Source organism: Aotus nancymaae, unplaced genomic scaffold (assembly GCF_030222135.1).
Source record: "Aotus nancymaae isolate 86718 unplaced genomic scaffold, 86718_ANA_hifiasm-v0.15.2.pri h1tg000064l_1, whole genome shotgun sequence".
Classification (NCBI taxonomy): Eukaryota; Metazoa; Chordata; class Mammalia; order Primates; family Aotidae; genus Aotus; species Aotus nancymaae.
The window spans coordinates 19,970,505-19,987,082 of NW_026988479.1; the positions used below are offsets into that span (position 1 = coordinate 19,970,505).

Here is a 16,578-nt window from a genome sequence, read left to right on the forward strand (position 1 = left end):
TAGTATGTCTTTGCTTATGAGATGGATCTGGATACAGCATACCGATGGGTTTTGACTTTTTATTCAATTTGCCTGTCTGTGTCTTTGATTGGGGCATTTAATCCATTTAAATTTAGGATTCATATTGATATTTGTGAGTTTAATATTGTCGTTTAATGCTAGTTGGCTATTTTTCCCATTAGTTGATATAAATTCTTCATTATGGAGATACTCTTTACCTTTTGGTAAGTTTTTGGGATGACTGATACTGGTTGTTCCTTTCTGTGTATAGTGCTTCTTTCAGAAGCTCTTGTAAAGCAGGCCTGGTGGTGATGAAATCTCTGAGTGCTTGCTTGTTTGTGAAAAATTTTATTTTTCCTTCATTTATGAAGCTTAGTTTGGCTGGATATGAGATTCTGGGTTGAAATTCTTCTCTTTAAAATATTGAATATTGACCCCCACTCTCTTCTAGTTTGTAAAGTTTCTGCTGAGAGATCTGCTGTGAGTCTGATAGGCTTCCTTTTATAGGTAACCTGACCTTTCTCTCTAGCTGCCCTTAGAATTTTCTCCTTTATTTCAACTCTGGTGAATCTAACGATTATGTGTCTTGGGGTTGCTCTATTTGAGGAATATATTTGTGGTGTTCTCTGTATTACCTGGAGCTGAGTATTGTCCTGCCTTACTAAGTTAGGAAAGTTTTCCTGAATAATATCCTGAAGAATATTTTCCAGCTTGTATCCATTCTCTTCATGACATTCAGGTACACGTATCAAATGTAAATTAGGTCTTTTCACATAGTCCCATATTTCTTGGAGACTTTGCTCATTCCTTTTTACTCTTTCTTCTCTAATCTTGTCTTCTCATTCCTTCATTTCATTAAGTTGGTCTTCGACCTCTGATATCTTTTCTTCTGCTTGATCAATTAGACTGTTAAAACCTGTGCATACTTCGCGGAGTTCTCATACTGTATTCTTCAGATCCATTAATTCACTTATATTCCTCTCTAAATTGTCTATTCTCATTAGGATTTCCTCAAACCTTTTTTCAAGGTTCTTAGTTTCTTCACATTGGGCTAGAACATGTTCTTTTAACTCACTGAAGTTTCTTATTATCCACATTCTGAAGCCTAATTCTGTTATTGGAACGCACTCCTTCTCCATCAGGCCTTGTTCCCTTGTTGATGAGGAACTGTGATCCCCTGTAGAGGGAGAGGCATTCTGATTTTGGGTATTCTCAGCTTTTTTATGCTGGTTTCTTCCCGTCATTGTAAATTTATCCACCTGTCATCTTTGTAATTACCGACTTTCAAATTAGGTCTCTGAGTGGACATCCAACTTGTTGATTCCCAGTGCTGAAATCTGAGCAACCCACTGCACTGGCTAAAACAGCGGTGTTAAGATTCATGGTGCTTTTCTGCCCAGGAATCTCCGGTCTGGCTTCCTTCTTTAGTCCCTTTTTCAATCAGCTGAATAGGCGACTCTGCCTTCCTGGAGCTCCAAACGTCAACCAAAAGGGGACCCAGTCCCGTTTACTCTGCACCGGGAATCGCCAGACCGGGGTGCCAGCAAAAGTGCCTTGCCGGCCACAAGAGTCATGCTGGTGACCCGTGGGGCTCCTCCTCTGGGAATCTCCTAGTCCATGAGCAACAAAAATTCGTCTGAAAGTGTGGTGTCCTCTCGTTCTCTGCACTTTCACTGGGAGCTACAATCTTTAGCAGTTAGTAATTGGCCATCTTAGATCTCTCTCTCTCTCTCTCTCTTTTTTTTTTAACCATCTTAACTACAGTGTTATCAGAGCACAAATTCTGCTTGACACATTGATACTTCAGAGTTGGGACCAACCTATAAACAGGGTGATAGGTTGGTAATTATGGATGTTGGATATGCTGGAATTTATGGTTGTTGTTAGGGTTTAGAGGCTGCAATATGCACACCTTAGGGGTGGGAAGATTTATTGAGACTGAGAGGTGGGGCTTTGGACTACTAATGAAGATTATAATAGCATGCTTACTATTATTAATTATAACAGTATGTTTAATATTACTAATTATTAAGCATCTAAAGGGATGATGTAGAAATGGATGCAAGGGCCTCTGGTCAAATGAGGTAGATTGAACGTACGTGTTAATGGCTGTTATCTCTCAAAAACACCAATAGAAGAAAAAAAATGACAATGAAGAAAATAAACATGCAAGTCTACAAAGAAAAAGAAAGAGTGACAGACAAGAGGACTTACGATGAAAGGTGTCAACAGCATTCAAAGGAAGGAAATGGATGGAAGAATAGCAACAAACTGGCAGAGCAAAAGAAAGTGAACTCTACCTGCTTAAAGTGCAGCAGCCAATGGGAAACAAGCCAGGGTTTGTCACATAAACAGAAAGGTTTAGGATTTGGAGATGCTGTATAATTCCAAAGGAAGTAAAGAGAGAAGAGGCTAAATTGAGAAGACTGAAAAACAGTATAAAATGCAATTGCCTCTGCCTGCCTGAACCTAGATAGAACTTCTCTATTGCCCCCTAATACACCTTTATCACTTGTTCACTGTCAGAAGCTAAGAGGTTCAGTTGTTGGGGAAATTGAGCTGGAGAGCCTCTACACTCATTTCAAATCATATGACTACATCTTTCTCTTAAATTTATTTGCTTACAGCTGTTTTCATGACAGTTGATTATAATGCTACATAAATGAGCCATACATATTTTTCTCAGTGTATAATTATCAGTATAAATATCCTAAAGCTTGAAAGATTAGATTACAATTTAGTCCTGTGGGCAAATTTTCTCTGAAGTAAATATTAGAGATCATTTCCCTTTTCTCAGCTTTATCCAACATAAGCACTTACCTCTTGGGGTTGTCATTAATGAGAAATTGTCAACAAATATAATTAAAGTATGCAGTAAATTCTACATAACTACTTGTCTCCATTCTCTTTTTCTAAATCTTCTTCCTTTTTTCATACAATGAACATCTTTTTAAAAATATACCCAACATCTATTTCCCCATTTATATAGTATTAGAACCTTAATTTCCTGAGGATAATTCTCTACTTATTAATCCTTAAGGTTTGGAAATAGCTGGCCTAATTATACCACTTCCAATAAGTAGAGATAAAAATCTAAATCTAGCTAATCCATTTCCATGGACACAGTAAATAGTTATTAACTTCTGTATAGCACATGCCAAACTAATTAGAATCAATACATGAAATTTACAGAAACTGTTGAAAAAAGAAAAACTCCTTCCAGAGGGGTTGCTAGACAGGGAGAGGTAAGCCTGGAGCCACTGGTGACCAACATGACTAGGGAGACTGCATGAAATCAGAACTAAAACAGAGGGCAGCAGAACTGGAAAATGGAGCCTCACTGAATTCAGACAATGACATGGAGCACCTTGACTCAGCTATGCCTGAATTTTTCAATTACATTAGCCAATAAATCCCACCCACTCTGCATTTATTTTCCCTAAGTTAGGTTTAACTGATGCTCTGGCACTTCCAAATATGAGCATGTAACCCAATCATATTTGTCTATCCAACCCATCCTTTCAAGATGTGTTTCTCTTTTAAATCGCTTTCCTGAACATTACTTTGCACATTCATCCCTGTCCTTTAACATTTTTTTTTACGAAGTTATATATTTTATTTAGAATTTTTTCATCATTTTAAAACATTTCCACAGATCTGTTAGATGTGATCAATAAGGATAAAGAAAATGACTTGTTCTTTAACAAATCTTAATGTATGATTCTTAATGTATGATTTGGGAAAAATTCTCAATCATTCATAATTAAATTATTGCTTCAATCACTATAATAATAATAATCTCGTCAAGGTCACTGATGTTGTCCATAATGCTATAATCAATGCTCAATCCTAAATCCTTACCTTATGTTACTTACAGGCAACATTTGAGAAATCTGCTCACCTTCTCCTTATTGAGAACCCTTTGCTTGGAATCCAGGACTCCACAATCACATGTTCTCTTCTGCCTCACTTGCTGCTCCATCTCAGTTTCTTTGCGACTAACTCCTTATCTTCTGACTATAAATGTTGAGCAGACAGTTACTGGGCTGCTTGTCCATCCTCATTCACTTTATTTAATGCCAAACCCATATTCTTTCTGTCCTCTAAACGCAGACTGTATTGGACTGCCTACTTAACATTTCTTGAATAATAGATTTCTCAAACTTAACCTGTTTAAAAATGAACTTCTGGCTTTCCCATCACACCTGTATCACCCAAATCTTCCCCATTTTCAATAATAGCAACTATACTCTTCCAGGTATTCAGGAAAAATCCTTGGACTCATCCCTTACTCCATTTTCTCTCACGTGGGGATGCTCCTGCCTCAGGGTACTTGTATTTGCTATTCTGCTGCTTGGAAAATGTAGTATCCTCAGATACTGACATGCCTCACTTCTCACATAGTTTAAGTCTTTGTTCAAATGTCAGCTTCTCAATATGGTCTTTCTTGACCATGATATTTAAAATATGCAGTCTCTGGAGCCAGACAGCCAATATTGGAATCACGGTCCTGCCACTCCATAGCTGGCTCTCACTAACAAGTTATTTAACACATCACTGACTCATTTTCCTCATCTTTAAAATAAGGTTAATAATTCTACTTGTGTCACAGTGTTTTTATGAAGACAAAATGAATTAACAGTTGTATAGTGTTTAGAATCTCATTTATTTTTATTGTCATTTTTAACTACTGAAAGCCAACAGAAAAGTGAAGGTAGTAGAAAAGAAAACAAAGTTTCCAGTAATGTACACGCCACTATGTATTTTTCTGTGAATCAAAAATTCCTTACAAACCACAAAGCCATCGCATCCATTGGCTCTGGCAGTAAGAAAAAGTTCTGATTGATCAACAAAGTGTTTGTTCTTTCTCTTCAATTCAGTGAACTAGAAGTGCTCTCATAGGAAAGGGATAAAATCAAGATTGTTTTATGATGTGATATGCAGCAAAGTTGACAAGTTCCTTCTCATCTTCCAGAAACAGATGCTGTAATTATGGAAATCTCTGGCATAAAAGTGTGCTACTCAAGATTCTCAAGTTATTTATTTAAAATATTATTTCCTATCTGTTTCATAAGGCAATATAACATTCTGCTTCTCACCAACATAGAAACTGTGTCTCCACAATTCTAGAGTAATAAAAGAAAAAAGAAACAAAACCACAAGTTTATAAGCCAGATTGATTAAATAAACTATTTTACCTTTATTTTTACTTTTGGTATTATAGAAACAATAAAAAAGATAAAGGAAGGAGCATAATATTTCAAAATGACTCTTAATTTCTCTTTTGTTATTTTTTAAAATAAACTGTCAGTACACACACAGGCACACACACACATACAAACACAACCCCTACCTTTGTGTGAAAATATGCTGCCTGAGAGTCTGATGTCTAACTAGTACACATGGATTAAAACTGAATTATGTCTTATTTGGGAGGTTGAAGCAGAAGGATCACTTGAGGTCAGTCGTTCAAGACCAGACAAGGCAACATGGCAAGACCATGCCTCCAAAAATTAATATTAAAAAATTAGCTAGGTATACTAACACATGCTTGTAGTCTTACTACTAAGGAGACTGAGGTGTGAGGATTACTTGAGCCAAGGAGTTGGAGGAGGCAGTGAACTATGATTGTTCTACTGCACTCCAGCATGGATGACAGAGTAAGAGGCCATTTCTAAAAACCAACAGAAAACTGAATTGTGTCAACTGAATTGTGTGGTCATGTAGTGTTTATTAACAAATAAAAATTATGAATAAGCATTAAATATAATACTTATTTTAATAATAAGTATTTTATTTATTTATTGACCTAGAAGAAAGTAGGGACAATTATAATGAAAAATAAAATTCACATAAAGGCAAAACCGATTTTGTGATTTTTATGTTGAACACAGTGGGAGAATGGAGCCATCTGAAAAGAGCAGGGACTACTCCAATTGCAAGCCTGGATCATTTATAATGTCAATCTATTATACTTAGAATAAATACATAGTGTCACAATGAGGAGAAATCAATGGTTTCTCTAGCATCTTTTTGAACCAGATAAACCATGTCTTGCTACTAAATTAGTTGTTTACCTAAGAACTTCCTCATGAATTTCAAACCATTTACCTCCTTACAACTATCAGAGAATTGGAGACTTCAGCAAGACGACAGAAGAGGAGGCTTAGGACTTTCTCTCCAGCCACACACAGATAGACCAAATGAACAGCTATGCACAGATCAATTCCTGCTGAGAAAAAATTCAGAAACTAGTTAAGAGACTCCTCTATATCAAATGACTGAAGAAATTCCCATTTAAAAATGGATAAGAAAAGCTGAGACATACTTTTGCCTTAAACTCTGTTTCCAACACAGCACCATGCAATTGGGAGAGAACCCTCCTCAATTTTTTCCTGAGGAGCAAATGGTTTGGACAACACATCTAGTGTCCCAACTTTGACAGCTGCTACCCAATAGACTGACTCTTAACTTGCTTATCTGTAGAAGCTGACAGAAACCAGGTGACAGTGGTATTCTGCGACCATAGAGGGGAAAAAAAGGTGGTTTTAAACAGGCACAGGTGCATTTAACAGACCTGTTCTTTCTTGCTCAGCACAGTCAGAAGGCAATAAACCCAAGCTTCCAGCTTCTCCCTGAGAGTTATATTGCATGTCTAACCTCTCAACTGTTTCAGATGCTGCCTGGGAGTCTGATGCCTAACTGGTCCATATCTGGAAGCTAAAGAGGCAAGCAATCACTAGTTTTCTGAGAACTTGAATGGACATGTGGACACTTTCCAAGGGTCCTCTATCAGGTTTGCTCCATTGGAAAAAAAAAAAAAAAAAGCCCTTCACCTTCATTTTATTCAACAACAACTAGTTCCTTGACTTTTCCAGCTGCTGCCTGAAGGTCTGCCTACTAAATCTCCACAGCTGATAGGGCCTGGGATTCACTAATCTCCTAGGGTCTATAGAGACCAAAGTGGCATTTTAAATGACCTATAGGTGCTTTCTGCAACTGTTCTCCCTGGCTTATTCCAGTTATAAAACTCAGCTTCCAGCTGGGAGGGATTAGACCACACATCTGGAGCCTTGACTTTTCCATCTGTTACCTGAAAATCTGGCTTCTAACTTGTTTCTTGGAGCTGATGGAGAAAGCAATCACTAGTTCACTGTGAGTTTATGGACATCTGGGTACTTTCCATTGCTCCTCCTCCTGGCTCCTTCAGTGAAAAAATCATTTCTATAGCATTTTCACAGAAGGAGTTTGACTACCCCTCTAGCTCCACAACTTCTGTGCTTGCTACCTGAGGAACTGACCTCTAACCCATTTGTACCTGAAAGTTAATAAGGCCTGGCATTCTCCAGACCCCTTGAGTGTGGCAGAGAACAAAGCAACAATTTGAAAGAGCAAAAAGTGTGAATGACTGTACAAGCGTTTGCCATAGCTTACCTCTTGGCTCAGTTAAGAGATAGTGGGTGATGATAAGCTCCAGCTTCCAACTTCTCCCTGAAGAGAGAAAAATTGAATAACATATCTAGTACCTGAACTCTTCCAGTGGTTAATAAAATGACTAGATCCTATCTCTTCTGTTTCAGGGACTGACAGGACTTGGCATACTCTAGTTTCTTAGAGGCCACTAGGAAGTAAAATGGAAGCTAGACAAGCCCAAAGGTTTGAAAGGCACCAGAATCTCTTATGAGGCTGATTGGCAACCATCATTTCCTACATGAGAAAAACATGTGAAAGTTGGAAGAAATGGATATTTCATTTAATGCACAGAAACCAACATAGATAGTCAAAGAATCTAAAGAAACATGAAGATATGTTCCAAATAAAATAATAGAACAAATCTTCAGAAACAAATCCTAATGAAATGGGTATATTTGATGTATCCAACAGAGAATTCAAAATAATGGTCATAAAAATGCATATTAAGTTTAGGTGAACAATGAATAAAGAAAGTGAAATTTTTAACAAAGTGATAGAAAATATTAAAAGTACCAAACAATAATTATAGAGCTAAAGAGTACCATAACTAAACTGAAAAATTAAGTAGAGCATTTTGACGATAGACTGGATCAAGCAAAAGAAAGAATCAGTGAACTTGAAGACGGGTCATTAGAAACCATCCAATCATAGGAGCTAAAAATAAAAGGAATGAAAAGGATAGCCTTAGGAAAATAGGGAATGTAATTAATAGGAAAAAAATATTCATTATAAAAGTCAAATAAGGAGATGACAGATAAAAAGGGACAGACAAGTTGATCGAAAAAAAAATTGCTCATAACTTCCCTAACCTGGGAAAAGAAATAGACATCCAGATTTAAGAACCCCAAAGGACACTCAATACAATATATCCCAAGAGATCTACACCAAGGCATATTATGATGAAATTGTCAAAAGTGAAAGAGAACTTTGAAAGCAGCAGGAGAAAAGTGACTTGTTATTACATGGGAATCTTCTTAACACTATCAGCATATTTATGAGTATAAGCCTTACAGGCCAGAAGGGAGGAAGATAATGTATGTAAAGTGCTATGGCAGGTTGTGGGGGTGGGGTACCTGCCAAACTGTCAGTCAAGAATGCTATACCTGGCAAGATTGCCCTTCAAAAATGAAGAAAAGATAAAGACTTTTTCTGGCAAACAAAAGCCAAAGGAGTTAATCACTATTGGACCTTTCTTACAAGAAATGCTAAATAGGAATACAAGAATGTAAGAAAGTATGAAACACATTGGTTAAGGTAAATATATAGACAAAAACATAACACTATATTACACTAATGAAGTTGGGTAAGTCTGTTTTAATTATAGCATAAAAGTTAAAGGACAAAAGTATTAAAAAATAACTATAATTAAATTAGATACACAATATAAACATATATAATTGTGACATCATTAGCATTATAATGTAGAAGAGGGGAGGTAAAGGTGTAGAGTTCTTGAATATGAGTCAAGTTAACTTGTTATCAGCATAAAATAGACTATTATAACTATATTTATGTAAGTCCCATGAGAACCACAAAAATACCAATAGAAGTTATTCCAAAAAATATAAAGGAAACAAAGCCTATAAGCACAAAATCAAAAATGCGACATAACAGAGAGGAAGAGAGCAGGAAGAAAAAGAGGTACAGAATCAATATAAAACAGTGAACAAAATGGCAGTCATAAACCTTTTCCTCTTAATAATTACTTTAAAAGTAAATGTATTGAACTGTCAATGAAAAGATATAAAGTGGCTGAATAAATTAAAAACAATGTCTAATTCCACTTATATAAGAAAATCGATTTAGGTGAATGACACACATAGGCTGAAAGGTGAAGGGATGGAAAAAGATAGTTCATGTTAGTGATGATCAAAAGAAAGAAGGATGTCTATAATGGGCAGAAACAAATTTAAAAATAGAAAAACAATTTTAAAAATCAACAAAACTAAGAGTTAGCTTCTTAAACAGATAAATAAAATTGGCCAACCCTTTGCTAGACTAAGATAAAATAGAGAAGAGGCAACTAAAGATAATTAGAAATAAAACAAGAAGCATTACAGCTGATGCTTCAGACACAGAAAAAATCAAAAAGAATCAAAAGGGATGATTATACACAGTTACATGTCAACAAATTAAATTACACTGAAGAGATGGGTAAAAAAACTCAGTATCATATGATTTCACAATTAAATTTTACCAAACATTTAAGAACAATTAATAGGAATTCTTCTCAAACTCTTCCAAAATAAAAGAAAAAGAAGAAACACTCCTATACTCATTTTATGAGAGGCCAGCATCACACAGATACCAAGACCAGAATGAAAAACAAAGAAAAAGAAAGAAAGAAACCACCTGCACACAAGAAAAGAAACTATAGGTAATTCTCTCTGATAATATATATGTAAATATCCTCAATAAAATAACAGCAAAATTAATTCAACAGCATATTAAAACAACTATACACCATGATCAATTGGGATTAATCCCTAGAATGTAAAATAGTTCAACATTTTTCAAGTCAAGTTTATCAATGTGGACAATATATTAACAGAATAAAAGGGAAATCCATATGATCATCTCAATAAATGTGGAAAGAACATGAGACAGAGTTCCACACCTATTCGTGACAAAATCTCTCAATAAAATAGGTATAGAAGGAACTTACCTCAACACAGTAAAAACCATTTATGACAAGCCCACAACTAATGTTACAATCAATAAAAATTTGAAAGCTTCTATTTTAACATCAGAAACAAAGGAAGGATATGCATTGTTGCCATTGCTATTCAACGTAGCATTGAGAGTACAAGCTGAAGCAATTAGGCAAGAAAAAGAAACACAGGACACCTAAATTGGAAAGGAAGAAACAAAATTTTCTCTCTTTGCAAATGACATGATTCTATATGTAGAAACCCCTAAAGACTACACAACAATCCTGTAATTTTTTTTAATTCAGAAAAGTTGCAGGATGCCAAATTAACATATAAAAATCAGTAGTGTTTTTTTCTTTACACCAACAATGAATTTCTGAAAAGGAAATTTAAAAAAAAATTTACAATGGCACCAAAAAAAGAATAGAAACTTGGAAGTAAACATAGCCAAGAATGTGAAATATCTGTATACTAAAAGTAGAAAACTTTATGAAAGAAATTGAAGACAAAAATACAGTCATCCATCACTTATCAATGGATATGCATTCTGAGAAATGAATAGTTAGGTGACTATATTATTGTTAAAACTTTATAGTGTATACTAACACAAACCTAGATGATGTGGCCTACTATACACCTAAACTATTTGATATAGCCTATTGCTTCTAGAGATAAACCTATACAGCATGTTACTGTACAAAATTGTGTAAAGAAATGGTAGCATAATGATAGTATTTTTGTGATAGGAGATTTTCAGTTTCATTATACTCTTATGGAACCACTATTGTATATGCAAAGCATTGTTGACTAAAACATCATTATGAAATACATGACTGTAAATAAAAAGATATCCCACATTTATGGATTGGAAGAATTAATATTTCATAACATCCAAGCAAGTTTGGAATTATTATCCCTGCTTTAAAGATAAGACAACTGAGGCTCAGAAATTTGAAGTTACTTTTCTGATGTGAGAGCTAATAGTAGTAGAGAAAAAATTTTAATGCAGCACATTTATGTCTAAAGTGTATACTGTTTTTAGTAAGTCACTCAAACAGAGGTGGCATGTATAAAAATGCTTTGTAAATTGCTAAAAGCTATACAGATACAGATTGTGATAATAGTAAATGAGTTATTTTAATCAAAGCCTATAAAGTTAATGTTATATTTGCCTTCTTATGACATTATAATGGAAGTATAATATAATGTTTGTGAAGTAAAATCAACCACAGAAAACTAGCTCAGCAAACAAATGTTTTTTCTTCTGGATTCTAGATACACTTTTACTATAACCCACTGAGACACTTCCCTTCCTGTCAACTAATAGGCTTTTGATGAGACCTTTTCAGATCTATCTAAAGATGTATTATAAATTTTAATTTGCTCTATTTATTTAATGAAAGTTATTGAGACTAATCCTCATTTTCTTGTTAGTGTAAAAGAAAGATTTCCATTTAATTAAAATTAATGACCTTCACACTGAAAAAAGACTTTTGAGTTCAAAGAATGAGATTTAAGACTTAGTATAAAAGGGGAGCCTGACATAAATTTAATAAATTGGGAGTATGCTTTGGCAAATATGCTGACAATTTCCTTTGCAAGTTTTAATTCTCTCATTCCAAAAGCGGTGAAGAGAAAATATAGTTTGCTAGCAGACTATGAGACTCTTTGCAGGTGACACTACTTTGATTTTGGCTTCCTTTCCCATTTATACCTAAACGTACACTTAATTTCAAAACTTTCCCTGATGATGAATCAGTAAAATAAGAAGAAAAATGAATTTAAATGCCACAAAGCCACCCATAATATTGTATCATTCTGTGCACAGTCAAGCTCTAGATATTAATGGGAAAATTAAATTAAAGGTTTTAACATAAAACCAGAAGATTAGGCAAACAGCAAAATACATTTTGCATGCATGCCTATTGAGTATACTTATATAAATCTTTCCTAGCATCCTTTAAGCTGTATGAATAATTTATTAGAAAAGCAAAATTCCCTCCATGCTAAACTATTGCAATTAATTTTCCTTAAAGTCAATGGATATAGTGAGCTTTTATTTTTTAAAAAAAGCTAAGATTCAAGAACAAATCCATTTAAGCCCATCTTTTAATCTAAAATCAAATTTCACCTAACAGATACTATGAAAATTAAAAGACAAGTGAGAGCAGCCACTGTTTCCTTCTAAAACAACAGATTGTCTGGTTTGGCCGACTGCAACCCAGTCAACAGTTCCTGTCCAGGTCCAACATAGCTATTTTATTTATTTAAAAAAATTCTTCTTTGGAGTAAGAGATTGGAGAAAATGCCCGCAATGTGAAGTCATAGACTGTTTCCTAAGAACTTTGTTCAATTGGTCTTTACAGCATTTGACAATTTTAAAAGAAAAAAAAAAAAAGTTGAGTTGCCATTGGAATGCAGAGAGAATGGTTAGAAATGGTCCCTTGAGAAAAAATTATACCTCTTAAATCACGAAATGCCATCTATAAATAGACTGTCTATGAACATCATCTGAGATTGGTAGATGACTGCTCCAGAGGGAATAAAGAGGAAAAAGATGGTTTCTGTTCTTACTTGTCAGGCAATAACAATATTTGAGAGTCATTCTCATGGAACAGGTTGTGTAGTTTGATAGTTTGACCAGAACGGTGAAGAGTGGGTTGGCCAAAATCTGACTGGGCTTATTCTCAAGTGCAAGGAATGGAGGGAGGGGATGAAGCCATCAAGTTGTATTTAATTTTTTTTTTTTTTTTTTTTTGATAAAATCTTGCTCTGTCACCAGGCTAGAGTACCGTGGCACGATCTTGGCTCACTGCAACCTCCGCCTCCAAGGTTCGAGCAATTCCCCTGCCTCAGCCTCCCAAGTAGCTGGGATTCCAGGTCTCACCACCACACCTGGCTAACTTTTTGTATTATTGTAGAGATGGGATTTCACCATGTTGGCTAGATGGTATCGATCTCCTGACCTCATGATCTGTCCTCCTCGTCCTCCCAGATTGCTGGGATTACAGGCATGAGCTATCGCGCTTGAGCTTAAATTAAAGGTGTATTTGAGATAATGCCTTTTCAGAGACTGTGCTGAGAGTAATCAAATGCCAAAGCTGCCAGAATTTTAAAAGTTCTGCAATGCACCCTGACAAGTCAACAGTATCCAGACTTGTTTTCTTTTTCCAGAATTTATCAGGCTTTGCAACTGTTCTTTCCCAAATTTGCTTGGACAGGAAGAGAATAATTAATTCACACTGGGCACCCAAGTCAGGTTCAGAAAGCAACAACAGAAAGGACGAGGTCAGGGTTCATGGGCTGGTAGACCCTCCCATTGTGGCCCAGCAACCCCTTTCAGAGCTCTGCAGATCTGATGACCAGACTGCAGCGGAGAAAAATTCAATTGATGCTGCTATGCAAGCTCAGAGTGACTGTGAAAAAAAAAATGCATTCAATTACTATTAAACCACTAGTTCATATTCACATGGTTCTTAATACAGCCATCCCCCAGAGGACAGAATAAGAAATTTGTAATCATTTCATTGAATAACAAACTATTTACTCAATGTCTACTAAATGCCAAGCACTATATGAGGCATTGGGAATATAGCAATAAACAAATACACAAAATTCTTGCCTGTGATAGCCTTAAATTTTAGTGCAATATGCAAGGCATTAAACAATCATGTCTATGCATATATACATAAATACAAAACATAATATGGCCTCTGAATAAAAATTCTAAGGTATTTTTTACAGTAGAGATACTTGATCTAGCTGGCAAAGAGTCATTTTAACTGAGACCCAAAGAATGAGGAAGATTTAACAAAGTATAGAATGTAGAGAATGATATGGAAAATACATGCAACATAAAGGTAGGAGCCCATTGAGCTCTAGACACAAGAGGATACAGAGGCTACATAATAGCAAGAAGTTAAAGGAAAGATGATTAGATGTTATGGGGCTCATGGAAACTAATGACGGAGCATAGTACAAAAACAAAATTTCCTTAGGAAGAATCAGCATAAAAAACCATCGTCAAATTTCCCTTTTCTGTGACTTGTGAAGAGAGGACAGCAGGGTTAGCAGGGTAGAGAATACACAGACCATATCTGTCTGATGTCAAAAGACTCACATTTAAAACAGAATGGTTGAGCTGATTCTCCATGAGGATTTACCCTGACAGAAGCTCCACATACTTGTGCCCTGAGTTGACCTTAAGGGGTCACAATCAGTAGAAGTGTTTATTTCTATGTGTCCATTTAAGACCCATAGAGGAGCTAGTGTTCAAAAATATAACCATCCTCTCTTAATGTCCTCCCAGCTTTGAAGAGATCAAGACCCAGCTTTCCTGTTGGGTCTATCTTGAAGCACTTGAGTAAGTCTCAGAGTTGATTGGTGTATAGTTTTGGCACAAATTATTTCTCTGACACACAAATCAAGTGAAAGTTAAAGTTTATTTTGACAACTTAAGATGATCTATTCTTACCAGAGCATACCATACAACATCAGAGCAATCAGCAAGCAAGAGTTTTGGAGTTTCTACAGTTCCTCAGGAGAGATACTCTAGGTATTCTTCTTGTGTAGGGAGAAGCCTTGCTCAGTCAAAAGAAACACTAAGAGGGCCTTGCCAAGCCTCATATACACACAGTCACACCACCGTAATATTAAAGCATAATTACCTATGTAGAAACTTGCCTTTCACATGATATTGATGAGCTCTAACATCTAGATTCCTGGTTAAATTTTGACATTACTGAGCATTACAGAAGTCCAGTTACATTGTGGCTGACTGTAGACTGGAGCAATCAGTTCCCTACAAGACCTGGGAATGCTGGAATGTGGTAGAGCTGGTTGGGCCCTACCGCAGTCACTTCTTCTAGCAAAAGATAAAAAGAAAATCTACTCAACTATATTATTTAAAAGTATTGGCTCAAGTAATTCAAAAATCTGCAATATAGCTTCAGGTATAGATTGACCCTGAGTTAAAATTTCACCATTTCTTGACAACATTTCCTTTAATTTGCCTTATCCCTGTGGTACAAAAAGCACTGTAATTGCTTCAAGCTTCCTGTCATCCTTCCACCAAATCTTAAAGAAAATACAAAAGGATCCCTTTAGTAATCCCTACATGGTGAAGAAGAACCATTGCCTTCCCAAAATATTCTGTAAGTGTTTTTTCTGTTATAATTTGTTATGAAAGTGTTATGTATTCATCTATTAAATAAGTACTGTGACCAGGGGGATGTCATTCATAGGATAATTGCCTCAAGAATGATATCAATCTTATTTAAATCACACTGATGAAAATAGAACAAGAGTGGGTTACTGAAAAAAAAAAAAAAAGAAGAAAACCAACAAAAAATAGTGCTGTTGATAGGAAAGAGGAAAAAATTCTGGAGAGGTGATATGGTTTGGCTGTGTCCCTACTCAAAACTCAACTTGAATTGTAGCTCCCAGAATTCTCATGTGTTGTGGGAAGGACCTGGGGCAATTAATTGAATCAAATCATGGGGGCCAGTCTTTCCTGTGTTGTTCTCATGATAGTGCATTAAATCTCACAAGATCTGATGGGTTTATCAGGAGTTTCTGATTTTGCTTCTTTCTCACTTTTCTCTTGCCGCCACCATGTAAGAAGTGCCTTTCACCTCCCGCCATGATGCTGAGGCCTCCCCAACCATGTGAAACTGTAAATCCAATTAAATCTATTTTTATCCCCAGTCTCAGATGTTCCTTTATCAGCAGCATAAAAACAGACTAATACAGTAAATTGTACAAAGAGTGGGGTGTTGCTGAAAAGATACTTGAAAATTTGAAAGCAACATTGGAACTGGATAACAGGGAGAGGTTGAAACAGTTTGGAGGGCTCAGAAGAAGACAGAAAGATGTGGGAAAGTTGGGAATTTCCTAGAGACTTTTTGAATAGCTTTACCCAAAATGCTGATAAGCAATATGGGCAATAAGGTCTAGGTTGAGGTAGTTTCAGATGGAGATGATGAATTTGTTGGGAACTGAAGTAAAGGTGACTCTTGTTATGTTTTAGCAAAGAGGCTGGCAACCTTTTGCCCCTACCCTAGAGATTTGTGGAACTTTGAACTTGAGAAGTATTATTTAGGGTATCCGGCAGAAGAAATTTCTAAGCAGCAAAGCATTCAAGAGGTAGCTTGGGTGCTGCTAAGGCAGTCAGGTTTATAAAGGAAGCAGAGCATGACAGTTTGGGAAATTTGCAGCCTGAGTATTCAATAGAAAAGAAAAAAACATTTTCTGGGGAGAAATTCAAGCCAGCTGCCAAAATTTGCATAAGGGGCAAGGAGCCTAATGTTAATCCCCAAGACTATGGGGAAAATGTCTCCAGGCAAAGTCAGAGGATTCAAGGCACACCCTCCCATCACAGACTAGGAGGCCCAGAAGGAAAAAGTAGTTTTGTGGGCTGGGCCCAGGGTCCTCATGCTGTGTGCCGCCTGGGACT

The 16,578-nt window shown here is 36.0% G+C and overlaps 1 protein-coding gene across 11 annotated transcripts in view; it reads right to left on the reverse strand.

The window, feature by feature from the left end:
* Positions 1 to 5,176: 5,176 nt before the first annotated feature.
* PRELID2 (PRELI domain containing 2) overlaps positions 5,177 to 16,578 on the reverse strand; it is an 856,521-nt gene continuing 845,119 nt past the window's right edge. For 9 of the 11 annotated variants that reach the window (XM_064366460.1, XM_064366454.1, XM_064366455.1 and 6 more), the window contains one exon: positions 6,871 to 7,491. The gene's annotated coding sequence lies outside the window, so the exon portion shown is untranslated. Of the gene's footprint in view, positions 6,233 to 6,870; positions 7,492 to 16,578 lie in introns of those variants that run through there. The other 2 variants (XM_064366453.1, XM_064366452.1) reach the window with 2 other exon arrangements.